Consider the following 12,549-nt stretch of genomic DNA (forward strand, 5'->3'; position numbering starts at 1 on the left):
CACAGCTTTTTCAAGGATCTTGGAGATAAAGGGGAGGTTTGATATTGGCCGATAATTGGACAGCTGACAGGGATCAAGGTCAGGTTTTTTTTAATCAGGGGTTTGATAACTGCTAGTTTAAAGGATTTGGGTACATAGCCAATCATAAGAGAAGAATTTATTATTTTTAGAAGCGGTTCAATTACTCCAGGCATTATCTGTTTGAATAGATGTGTCAGTAAGGGATCTAGTACGCAAGTTGAGGCTTTTGATGTAGAGATTAATGAAAGTAATTCAGTTTCTTTTAGGGGAGTAAAACATTCTAACTGATGATCTGATACAGTTATATTGTTAACTACAAGGTCACTTTCATTGTCTAACCTTAAATTAGTAGTTTGAATTTTTTGTCGGATATTCTCAATTTTGTCATTAAAAAAAAAAATTCATGAAGTCGTTGCTACTACATACTGCAGGTGTGCATGTGTCGATAGTGGACTTATTCCTGGTTAATTTTGCTACAGTATTAAATAGGAATCTAGGATTATTTTTGTTATCTTCTATTAGGGAGGAGAAATATGTTGATCTCACAGCACTAAGAGCTTTTCTATACTTCAGGAAGCTCTTCTTCCAAGCTAATTTGAACACTACCAATTTTGTTTGACGCCATTTACGTTCCAATTTTCAAGTGGTCTGTTTTAATGTGTGAGTGTCATCATTATACCAGGGTGCTATACAACCCCGATTCCAAAAAAGTTGGGACAAAGTACAAATTGTAAATAAAAACGGAATGCAATGATGTGGAAGTTTCAAAATTCCATATTTTATTCAGAATAGAACATAGATGACATATCAAATGTTTAAACTGAGAAAATGTATCATTTAAAGAGAAAAATTAGGTGATTTTAAATTTCCTGACAACAACACATCTCAAAAAAGTTGGGACAAGGCCATGTTTACCACTGTGAGACATCCCCTTTTCTCTTTACAACAGTCTGTAAACGTCTGGGGACTGAGGAGACAAGTTGCTCAAGTTTAGGGATAGGAATGTTAACCCATTCTTGTCTAATGTAGGATTCTATTTGCTCAACTGTCTTAGGTCTTTTTTGTCGTATCTTCCGTTTTATGATGCGCCAAATGTTTTCTATGGGTGAAAGATCTGGACTGCAGGCTGGCCAGTTCAGTACCCGGACCCTTCTTCTATGCAGCAATGATGCTGTAATTGATGCAGTACGTGGTTTGGCATTGTCATGTTGGAAAATGCAAGGTCTTCCCTGAAAGAGACGTCGTCTGGATGGGAGCATATGCTGCTCTAGAACCTGGATATACCTTTCAGCATTGATGGTGTCTTTCCAGATGTGTAAGCTGCCCATGCCACACGCACTAATGCAACCCCATACCATCAGAGATGCAGGCTTCTGAACTGAGTGCTGATAACAACTTGGGTCGTCCTTCTCCTCTTTAGTCTGAATGACACGGTGTCCCTGATTTCCATAAAGAACTTCAAATTTTGATTCGTCTGACCACAGAACAGTTTTCCACTTTGCCACAGTCCATTTTAAATGAGCCTTGGCCCAGAGAAGACGTCTGTGCTTCTGGATCATGTTTAGATACGGCTTCTTCTTTGAACTATAGAGTTTTAGCTGGCAACGGCAGATGGCACGGTGAATTGTGTTCACAGATAATGTTCTCTGGAAATATTCTTGAGCCCATTTTGTGATTTCCAATACAGAAGCATGCCTGTATGTGATGCAGTGCCGTCTAAGGGCCCGAAGATCACGGGCACCCAGCATGGTTTTCCGGCCTTGACCCTTACGCACAGAGATTCTTCCAGATTCTCTGAATCTTTTGATGATATTATGCACTGTAGATGATGATATGTTCAAACTCTTTGCAATTTCACACTGTCGAACTCCTTTCTGATATTGCTCCACTATTTGTCGGCGCAGAATTAGGGGGATTGGTGATCCTCTTCCCATCTTTACTTCTGAGAGCCGCTGCCACTCCAAGATGCTCTTTTTATACCCAGTCATGTTAATGACCTATTGCCAATTGACCTAATGAGTTGCAATTTGGTCCTCCAGCTGTTCCTTTTTTGTACCTTTAACTTTTCCAGCCTCTTATTGCCCCTGTCCCAACTTTTTTGAGATGTGTTGCTGTCATGAAATTTCAAATGAGCCAATATTTGGCATGAAATTTCAAAATGTATCACTTTCGACATTTGATATGTTGTCTATGTTCTATTGTGAATACAATATCAGTTTTTGAGATTTGTAAATTATTGCATTCCTTTTTTATTTACAATTTGCACTTTGTCCCAACTTTTTTGGAATCGGGGTTGTATATACAGTATATACAGTATATACATATACTGTACTTAACAGTTATTCCATGAAACTGAGTCATAGATGAGCTGATAGTCGATGAGACACGTAACACCGAGTTGGCTATAAGCCATGTATGATGAGATTGAGTGGAATAACTGTTTTATTCTATCCACATTCAATGGATTTTGAGAACAGAGCATTTTTATTTTTTGCAAATTCGATAACTAAAAACTTTATACAAAACGTCCAACAAAATAATGTCTGCTTAGAATGTAAACAAACCGGCAAAAGGACAGGAGTAATTTGTGGAAAAATGTTATAATAATAATTCTTGAAAAATAAAAAATACACTCTTACCATCAAATACTTTTATTCCATATTTTTAAAATTTTTTTGTATTTTTAGGGTCTTGTTTTCAAGTAGAGTTTTTTCTTTCATCCTTGGTTGGTTCAGCAACACACTCCTCCATTTTGTTTTTCTTCTACTCATGGTATATGAGCTGATAGCCTAGTAGTAGAGTAGCTAATCAGAGCCCACAATTGCTCATATCCAGTGAATGTGGATAGAATATATATATATATATATATATATATATATATATATATATATATATATATCAGGGCTTTGAACCAGAATTTTTTTCCTATTGGTTCGTTCCGAACAGAAACGGAATTTTAACGTTTCCGGTTTTGGGTTCCACCATTAAATAGACGTTCCCGAACTGGTTAGAACAAAAAAATTTCGTTCCCGGAACGGTTAATTACGTTCCCTGTCAGCTGTTTAACAAATGGCTATAAAATTATGTCTCTGTCTCATCCAGCTTAAGCCAAATGTAGGCTAATTCTATTACAACCTTCATTAAATAAGACAAGAAAGAATTCAAAACAATTATTATTTCAAATGTTGGCGATTTGGATTCTCAGTATGTCTTCCCATCTACACAAACAGATAAAGTGCCAAAAATGAAAGATAATTTGTTTAGTGTGTTACCAAAGGCTAGTCAGGCCCTATAGAGGGCTACCGCATGACATCACCGCGCTGCGAGATTTTGTTAGGCGCCATATTGGAAGACCAAGTACACATCTATGCAAGTACATACATACATAAAACAAACTACACCTGAAATGTAGCCAGGGCCGGTTCTGCCCTAATCTGGACCCGGGTGCAACATCGCGCAACCCCCCCCCCCCCAAAAAAAAAACACCAGTCTAAATCAGGACAACCATCACATAACTATAACTATAAACATTTTAGATCAACTATTTTAACTAAATGGGCTATAATAAATAAGCCTGCAGGCAGCCACGGCGGGCTGCCTCAGAAAAGTAACCATTCAATGACAACTGAAAGCCTGCAGCCACGGCGGGCTGCCTCAGAAAAGTAACCATTTGTCCTACCTTAAAACTCGTTTTGCATTTTCTGCCTCCTTTTTTGTATTTTCGACCCTCCGTTTATTTTCTTTCTTTTTCTGAAAACCCGATTTGTGTCCAGACATTTTGTTCTGCTACCAACGAACTAACTCGTCAGGTCTCGTCTCTCGAGTCCGCGATGATTCACGTGGGAAGGGCAACAACTGATACATTTTTACAAACAGCCAATAGGGAGGTTGCAACGTTCAGGCTCTTCTTTGCTCAGACACTCAGTAATGCATTTACTCACTTATTATCACGTGGAGACATGATAGTCCACCTTCCCGCTCTCTCCATTCAGTCAGCGAATGTCACACAGGAAGTGAACCCCAGCGGGTCATAGAAACTTGCGCAGGAGAAGAATGGCTTTTTTATTTGTAGGCTATGGAAACTTTGAGGAACGAAATAAAAACCGGTATTAACCGGTTACCATTATTTTTAATAAGCGTTTCTGTTCCGGAACATAAAAAATAATAAAGTTTCTGGTTTCGTTTCTGTTCCATGTGAAATAGAAAAAGTTCCCGGTTTTCGTTTTCGTTCCTTGAACCGGTTCAAAGCCCTGATATATATATACACAGTGGAGCAAAAAAGTATTTAGTCAGCCACCAATTGTGCAAGTTCTCCCACTTAAAAAGATGAGCGAGGCCTGTAATTTTCATCATAGGTACACTTCAACTATGAGAGACAGAATGGGGGGAAAGAATCCAGGAAATCACATTGTAGGATTTTTAATGAATTAATTGGTAAATTCCTCAATAAAATAAGTATTTGGTCACCTACAAACAAGCAAGATTTCTGGCTCTCACAGACCTGTAACAACTTCTTTAAGAGGCTCCTTTGTCCTCCACTCGTTACCTGTATTAATGGCACCTGTTTGAACTCGTTATCAGTATAAAAGACACCTGTCCACAACCTCAAACCGTCACACTCCAAACTCCACTATGGCCAAGACCAAAGAGCTGTCAAAGGACACCAGAAACAAAATTGTAGACCTGCACCAGGCTGGGAAGACTGAATCTGCAATAGGTAAGCAGCTTGGTGTGAAGAAATCAACTGTGGGAGCAAATATTAGAAAATGGAAGACATACAAGACCACTGATAATCTCCCTCGATCTGGGGCTCCACGCAAGATCTCACCCCGTGGGGTCAAAATGATCACAAGAATGGTGAGCAAAATTCCCAGAACCACACGGGGGGACCTAGTGAATGACCTGCAGAGAGCTGGGACCAAAGTAACAAAGGCTACCATCAGTAACACACTACACTGCCAGGGACTCAAATCCTGCAGTGCCAGACGTGTCCCCCTGCTTAAGCCATTACATGTCCAGGCCCGTCTGAAGTTTGCTAGAGAGCATTTGGATGATCCAGAAGAGGATTGGGAGAATGTCATATGGTCAGATGAAACCAAAATAGAACTTTTTGGTAAAAACTCAATTTGTCGTGTTTGGAGAAGAAAGAATGCTGAGTTGCATCCAAAGAACACCATACCTACTGTGAAGCATGGGGGTGGAAACATCGTGCTTTGGGGCTGTTTTTCTGCAAAGGGACCAGGACGACTGAGCCGTGTAAAGGAAAGAATGAATGGGGTCATGTATCGTGAGATTTTGAGTGAAAACCTCCTTCCATCAGCAAGGGCATTGAAGATGAAACGTGGCTGGGTCTTTCAGCATGACAATGATCCCAAACACACCGCCTGGGCAACAAAGGAGTGGCTTCGTAAGAAGCATTTCAAGGTCCTGGAGTGGCCTAGCCAGTCTCCAGATCTCAACCCCATAGAAAATCATTGGAGGGAGTTGAAAGTCCGTGTTGCCCAGCGACAGCCCCAAAACATCACTGCTCTAGAGGAGATCTGCATGGAGGAATGGGCCAAAATACCAGCAACAGTGTGTGAAAACCTTGTGAAGACTTACAGAAAAACGTTTGACCTCTGTCATTGCCAACAAAGGGTATATAACAAAGTATTGAGATAAACTTTTGTTATTGACCAAATACTTATTTTCCACCATAATTTGCAAATAAATTCTTTAAAAATCAGACAATGTGATTTTCTGGATTTTTTTTCTCGTTTTGTCTCTCATAGTTGAGGTATAACTATGATGAAAATTACAGGCCTCTCTCATCTTTTTAAGTGGGAGAACTTGCACAATTGGTGACTGACTAAATACTTTTTTGCCCCACTGTGTGTGTGTGTATATATATATATATATATATATATATATATATATATATATATATATATATATATATATAAAATGATTGTTTTCAAAGAACAGGATGCCCCAAAGTGTTTTATTCCTCTTATACCACAACAACTACAACATTTCATCTATTAAAGAATAACAGGGTACTTTTTATCGATTTATAGTTACATAAAAAAGAATGAAAGTGCACGAAACAAGTTAATTCCTATTGTTGCATGGCTTTGTTGAATGCTTAATTCTGATTCGTTAATTATGCCATTCTCTAGTCTGTTATTTCTGAATAGCAGACCGCTGCAATGAACAACACACCATTGCTATGGACACAGGTCTGATCACAGACTTTGGAGGACCAGGTCCAATCATATCAGCCTGCAAGAAGTCATATCAAGAAGTCTGGGAAATTTTGTTGCTTTAATAATCAAATTAACAATGTCAGCTCATTCGTGGCACTGTGTGGGGAAAAAAAAATCATGACTCCATCAGAAAACACCCTGGATGATTTTTCTAATATTTATTTTAAAGTTGTATGTGAATTATAACCCTAAGTAGGCTAATCTTAAGAAGGTTACAGAGTAGCTATGAATGCAATAAACAAATGAAATAAACCCAGAAAGTGTTGGACAGGGTTGAAGTGGAGTGGAGGTATCTTAAATCACCCTCAAGGGGTTTATTTAGCAATAATGACAAGCTTGCTCTAAATTATCCCTTTGTACATTATTTATATTTCATTTTCTCTACCATTTAAGCATTGTAGGTTGCAGGGAAGCTGGAGCCAATCCCAGCTGACATTGGGCAAGATGCGGGGCTCACCCAGGATGGGTCACCAATCCATCGCAGGGCCAACACAAAGAGGCAGACAGACATTCACACTCACATACACACTTATGGGCAAATTAGAGTAACCTGTTGACCTAATCCATATATCTTTGGACTGTGGGAGGAAACCAGAGTACCCATGCCCTTTTTCCACCAAAGCAGTTCCAGGGCTGGTTCGAGGCCAGTGCTTAGTTTGGAACCGGGTTTTCTGTTTCCACTGACAAAGAACTAGCTCTGCGGCCAGAAAAACTGGTTCCAGGCTAGCACCAACTCTCTGCTGGGCCAGAGGAAAGAACCGCTTATATCAGCAGGGGGGGCAGAGTTGTTAAGACCAACAACAATAACAAGACCGTGAAAGATCGCCATTTTTAAGTGACAAGAAGCAGCAGCTGTACAAATGCGAAGTCATCCATTATTATTGTTGTTGTTGCTGCTGCTTCTTCCGCGTTGTTTTTGCTTCGATATTCGCGCCAAGGTTTATGCAAACATAGCGACATAACTGACATATACAGCGATGTAATGACATATACAACGATGTAACTGACGTATACAGTGACGTAATGATGTGTCTTCCCTTAGCACCGCGAGCTATGGAAAAGCAAACTGGTTCTCAGCTGGCTCGCAAGTTGAACGAGTTGTGAACCAGCACCGGCCCCGAACCAGCCCTGGAACTGATTTGGTGGAAAAGGGGTACCAGAGGAAACCCACACAGGCACAAGTAGCGAACATGCAAACTCTACACAGAAAGATGCCAGTTGGCTGTGAGGTTCAAACCCAGAACCTTCTTGTTGTGAGGCAACAGTGATAACCACTGCACCACCGTACCGCCCACATTATTTATATACAGTTGTGGTCAGAAGTTTACTTACAGTGAGCTGAATGGATATGAATGTCATGGCAATATTTGGGCTTTCAGTAATTTCTTTGAATTGTTCTTTTTCTGTGGCAGAATGATTGTACAGCATACATCTTTAATTTAAAAAAAAAAAAACTCTAGAATTTGGTGCACAAGTTTTAATTTTCTTTGGGTTTTCTGAAATCAACATACACTCACTTAGATTATTAATTCAGAGGTGCTCAAACTTCCAAAATGTCTCTAAACTTCCTGTTAGTGATCATGATTGACTACAGCTGGTAGCTTCTCTGTGCCTTCATAAAAAAAGTTTTGTTTACAGCACTCATTGGATTGACCAACACGTAGTAAAATTGGAAAGTCCAAGGAGCTCAGTGCAGATCTGAGAAAGAGGATCACAGATATACACAACTCCGGAATGTCTCTTGGAGCCATTTCTAAACAACTGCAAATTCCAAGATCAGTTCAAACAATTGTATGTACAGTAAGTTATTGTGAGGTGTAGTCACTTTGCCAAGCCACTTTGCTTCAAGAAAACCCAAACTGTCACCTTCAGCTGAAAGGAAATTGGTTTGGATGGTCAGGAACAACATGGGAACCACCATGGCATGGCCCTGCCATGAACTGGAAGCTGATGGATCACTGTCTACAGTTCAGATCACCATGGACTAAGAGACTGCTATCCAAGAAATAATCCCCTGCTCCAAAATTGACACCTTCAAGCTTAACTAAAGTTTGAAGCTGACCACACGGACAAAGAAAAAGCCTTCTGGAGGATAGCTGTATGGTGAGATGAGACAAAGATTGAGTTGTTTGGTCACAATGACCATGATGTACAAAGGAACACTGTACCAGCTGGTGGTGGTGGTAGGATCATCATGCTCTGGGGCTGTTTTGCTGCCAGTGGAACTGGTTCATTGCCCAAAGTGGATGGAATAATGAAGAAGGAGGACTACCTCAGAATTCTTCGGCATAAACCATCAGAAACTTGAATATGACTTGGCACTTGAGAGTTACAACAGGACAATGAACCGAAACACGCATCAGAGCTGGTTGTGGAGGATAAAGCAGGCTAACATTAAGCTTAAAACAAGTCCTGACTTCAACCCTATTGAAAATAGATGGACCGTGCTTATAAGTCAAGCCCATGCCAAGAAAAAAAAAAACATTTAATTGAATTGAACTCTACCAATTCTACCAGAAGCTTGTTCATGGTAAACAAAAATGTTTGGTCAAGGTGAATCTTGCGAAGAGACATTTTACCCAAATATTAGGTGTGCTGTATGAATATTTTTGACCCTGTGTTGATTTCAGAAAACCCAAAGAAAATTTAAACTTGTACACCAAATTCTAGTGTTTTTTTTTTATTATTAAAGCTGTATTCTGTACAATCGTTCTGCCACAGAAAAAGAACAGTTCAAAGAAATTACTGAAAGCCCAAATATTGCCATGACATTCATATCCAAGATGACATTCATGTCACTGTATGTAAACTTCTGACCACAACTGTATACACATTATATTTAACCTCGCACATTCTGACCAATCAGATTCAAAAATTCAACAACATTGTGGTCTAAAAACAATTATGATTCCTGGAAAGTTTTAAAGAATATGTAGATATTATCAGTACCAGTCAAAAGTTTATACACCCCTACTCAATACACATTGTAGAACAATAGTGAAGACATCAAAACTATGAAATAACATCTGAAACATACCTGGAATTATGTGGTTTAAAAAAAAAGTGTTAAAAAACAAAGTATATTTGATATTTTAGATTCTTCAAAGTATCCAGCGTTTACCTTGATGACACTTTGCACACTACTGGCATTATCTTAGACCCCGGTCACACCGCCCGAACTTTGCTGGAGCGTTCCTTGAACGGTAGGGAGGGGGGGCCGAATTTCGACAACGCTCGTCACCGCGCACAAAATGGGAAAAAAATCGAAAACACGGGCGTTGGCTTAGCGGTGCACCGCTGAAGCCGGCGTTGCTTTAGCGTTGGTTTAGCGGTAGCGAGCGGTAGCGAGCGTTGGTTTAGCGGTGACGCGAGCGTTGGTATAGCGGCGTTCTGCGCATGCGGGCTTTGGCTCGGCGGGGGTATAAAGTTGGTTTAGCACCAATCATAGCAAGTCTCTCAGCATCCATGGTGATACAGTTTTACTGTAACTTTGAGCAAATTCGATATAGATGAGGTCTGAACTCAACGGCAGCTCGATTCCAAATGAGCTCCTGGTCCATTTCTCCCCATATTTATAGCCAAATTCTGGTCCCGCTCCGACACCTCTATACCAACGCCAAACCAAAGTTCATCGCCGCCATGGATAGCTGCTTCAACGCCCGACACCGTTCCAGCAACCCCGTGTCCGCTCGTAAAACGCTTACAACCGCTCCACCGAAGTTTGTGCAACGTTTAATCGCCGCCCAGGCAACGCTGGCGAAGCAGCGGTGGTCCAGTGTTCAAGATTTCTGCGTTGGCCTAGCGGACCCAAGCGTCCACGAACTTGTGTCTAGCAGTGCCAAACTTTGACTGGGCGTTGGTGGAGCGGGGGTGAACTTTGCCGGGGCGGAAAATTGCCCCCTCCTCACCGCTCGCAATATTTTGTGCAGCTCAAAACTTTCGGAGCGGTAGGAGGGCCCCTCGAGAAACATCAGCGGTGGCCGAGCATATACGGCGTTGCTTTAACAGGGGCCAACTTTTGTTAAACGGTGGTGAACGGTTACGAGCGGTGATGAATTTTTTTCACCGCTCCAGGAATGCTCCAGCAAAGTTCGGGCGGTGTGACCGGGGCCTTAACCAGCTTCATGAGGTAGTCACCTGGAATTCCTTTCATTAAACCTTGCTCTGGTGTTAGCTTTCTGTTACGATCTCTTATGTTAACGGGTCAGTTTTGACCTGTGTCTTAAATCAGCCATAAAATACCCTAAAAACAATTATTTATCATCCAATTTGTTTCTCACCTCTTGGTTACCTTGTTAGGCTCCCTTATCCATGAAAAGATTGGTTTTAATATTTTTGTTGTGGCCCCCGGGCCTTTCTTTTAACAGCATACCCCTCATTTTCAATATAAAAAAGTGGTCAAATGAACCTCAAGAGAATAATGTAAACAAATAAAAGGTTGTTCTGTTACCTGACTATTAATGAGGGGTATTAGATCACATCTCTTAAATCTCATTTCATTCTCATCTCATTATCTCTAGCCGCTTTATCCTTCTACAGGGTCGCAGGCAAGCTGGAGCCTATCCCAGCTGGCTACGGGCGAAAGGCAGGGTACACCCTGGACAAGTCGCCAGGTCATCACAGGGCTGACACATAGACACAGACAACCATTCACACTCACATTCACACCTACGGTCAATTTAGAGTCACCAGTTAACCTAACCTGCATGTCTTTGGACTGTGGGGGAAACCGGAGCACCCGGAGGAAACCCACGCGGACACGGGGAGAACATGCAAACTCCACACAGAAAGGCCCTCGCCGGCCCCGGGGCTCGAACCCAGGACCTTCTTGCTGTGAGGCGACAGCGCTAACCACTACACCACCGTGCCGCCCCACATCTCTTAAATGTTCAAAAAAAAAAAAAAAATTAAAAATTAATTAACAGAAACGCTTATTAAAATTTTTAATTTTTTTTTTTTTTTTTTGAACATTTTTTTTTTTTTGAACATCTCTTAAATGTTCAAAAAAAAAAGATTTTAATTTTAATATTATCAACTATAGTAGCATCTATGGTGTTTCGGGTCAATTTCGACCCATATATATTTACTTCAAGAAAAGGGCAAAAAACAAGTCTTTTTTTTTTTCAAAAAATATTCCTGCCTGTTGATGCGTCCCAGAGACTATCAGTGGCCTCATTGCTGGATCTGTACACTCCAGCAAGGAGAAGAACACCACTGTAGGCATCCAGGCATTCCTCATCAATGTCATTCCACATGTTGCCATGGGCTTTTTTTCCTTCAAGGTTTGTCATAGCAATTATGACTTTTTTTTAGCGACAATGGCATAAACAGATCAAAACATGACTTGATGTCACTTACTCTCGTCACAGCAAACCTTGTGATCCCAGGGGTCATTTTGATGACATTTGCAGCAGCTGTCCTGCCATGTACGTCAGGAGGTACTGAGCTCCAACAGATGTTGCCACTTTTGGATCTGAATGTTTCAGCAGGAGCAGCTTCAGCACCGGTGACCTCCTCATCAGACTGATCAGATGTGTCTGTGTCTTCCGGTTGATACGCCACATCATCTTCCTCCTCAGAGACCTGCTCATCTCCATCGCTATACTGCTCTGTGTCCTCTGCCTCATTATCAGCAAAGATATGATCCGGAGCTTGGCTTACATTCAGTCCTCTTCTCATTGTTGCATGCTGTAAATTGGAGATGTGTACTCTGCAAGTCACCAACTCTAAACTCAATTGGCCTTACATGCCTGGACATGTCTGTCTTTGTTTGTTCTGTCAAACAGGCAAAGAGAAAAGCCCCTGACTGAAGCTCAAGTGGTTGGAGGAAGTGCTAGCTGTAGGCTGTTGGCTGATTGTGTGTTTATGATTTCAGTTTTGGCATTTATTATTGTTTTATAATCTTATATTTTCACTGGGTCGAAATTGACCCTAACAACACAAAGGTCACAATTTTCACCAGAGCATTTTATAATTTAGTAAAATTATTTTTTTGGATTTTATTTTGTTTAAATAGAAGTTCCTGACAAAGTCAAAAAGTCTTGATGCAATAAACAAATTTATGTAGTACTTTTATGCATGCTAAACCTAAAAACGGGTCGGTGCCGACCCTAACACTAGAGGAAGGTTTTAACAGGCGTGTCTCATGAAAAGTTAATTAGTGGACAAGTTTCTCACCTTCTTAATGCGTTTGAGATCAAACAGTAAACAGTAAATAGCCCGATTCAACACCACAACTGTAGTAATCCATATTATGTCATGAACCGCTCAACTAAGTAAAGAG

The sequence above is a fragment of the Neoarius graeffei genome, chromosome 14 (assembly GCF_027579695.1).
Source record: "Neoarius graeffei isolate fNeoGra1 chromosome 14, fNeoGra1.pri, whole genome shotgun sequence".
Classification (NCBI taxonomy): domain Eukaryota; kingdom Metazoa; phylum Chordata; class Actinopteri; order Siluriformes; family Ariidae; genus Neoarius; species Neoarius graeffei.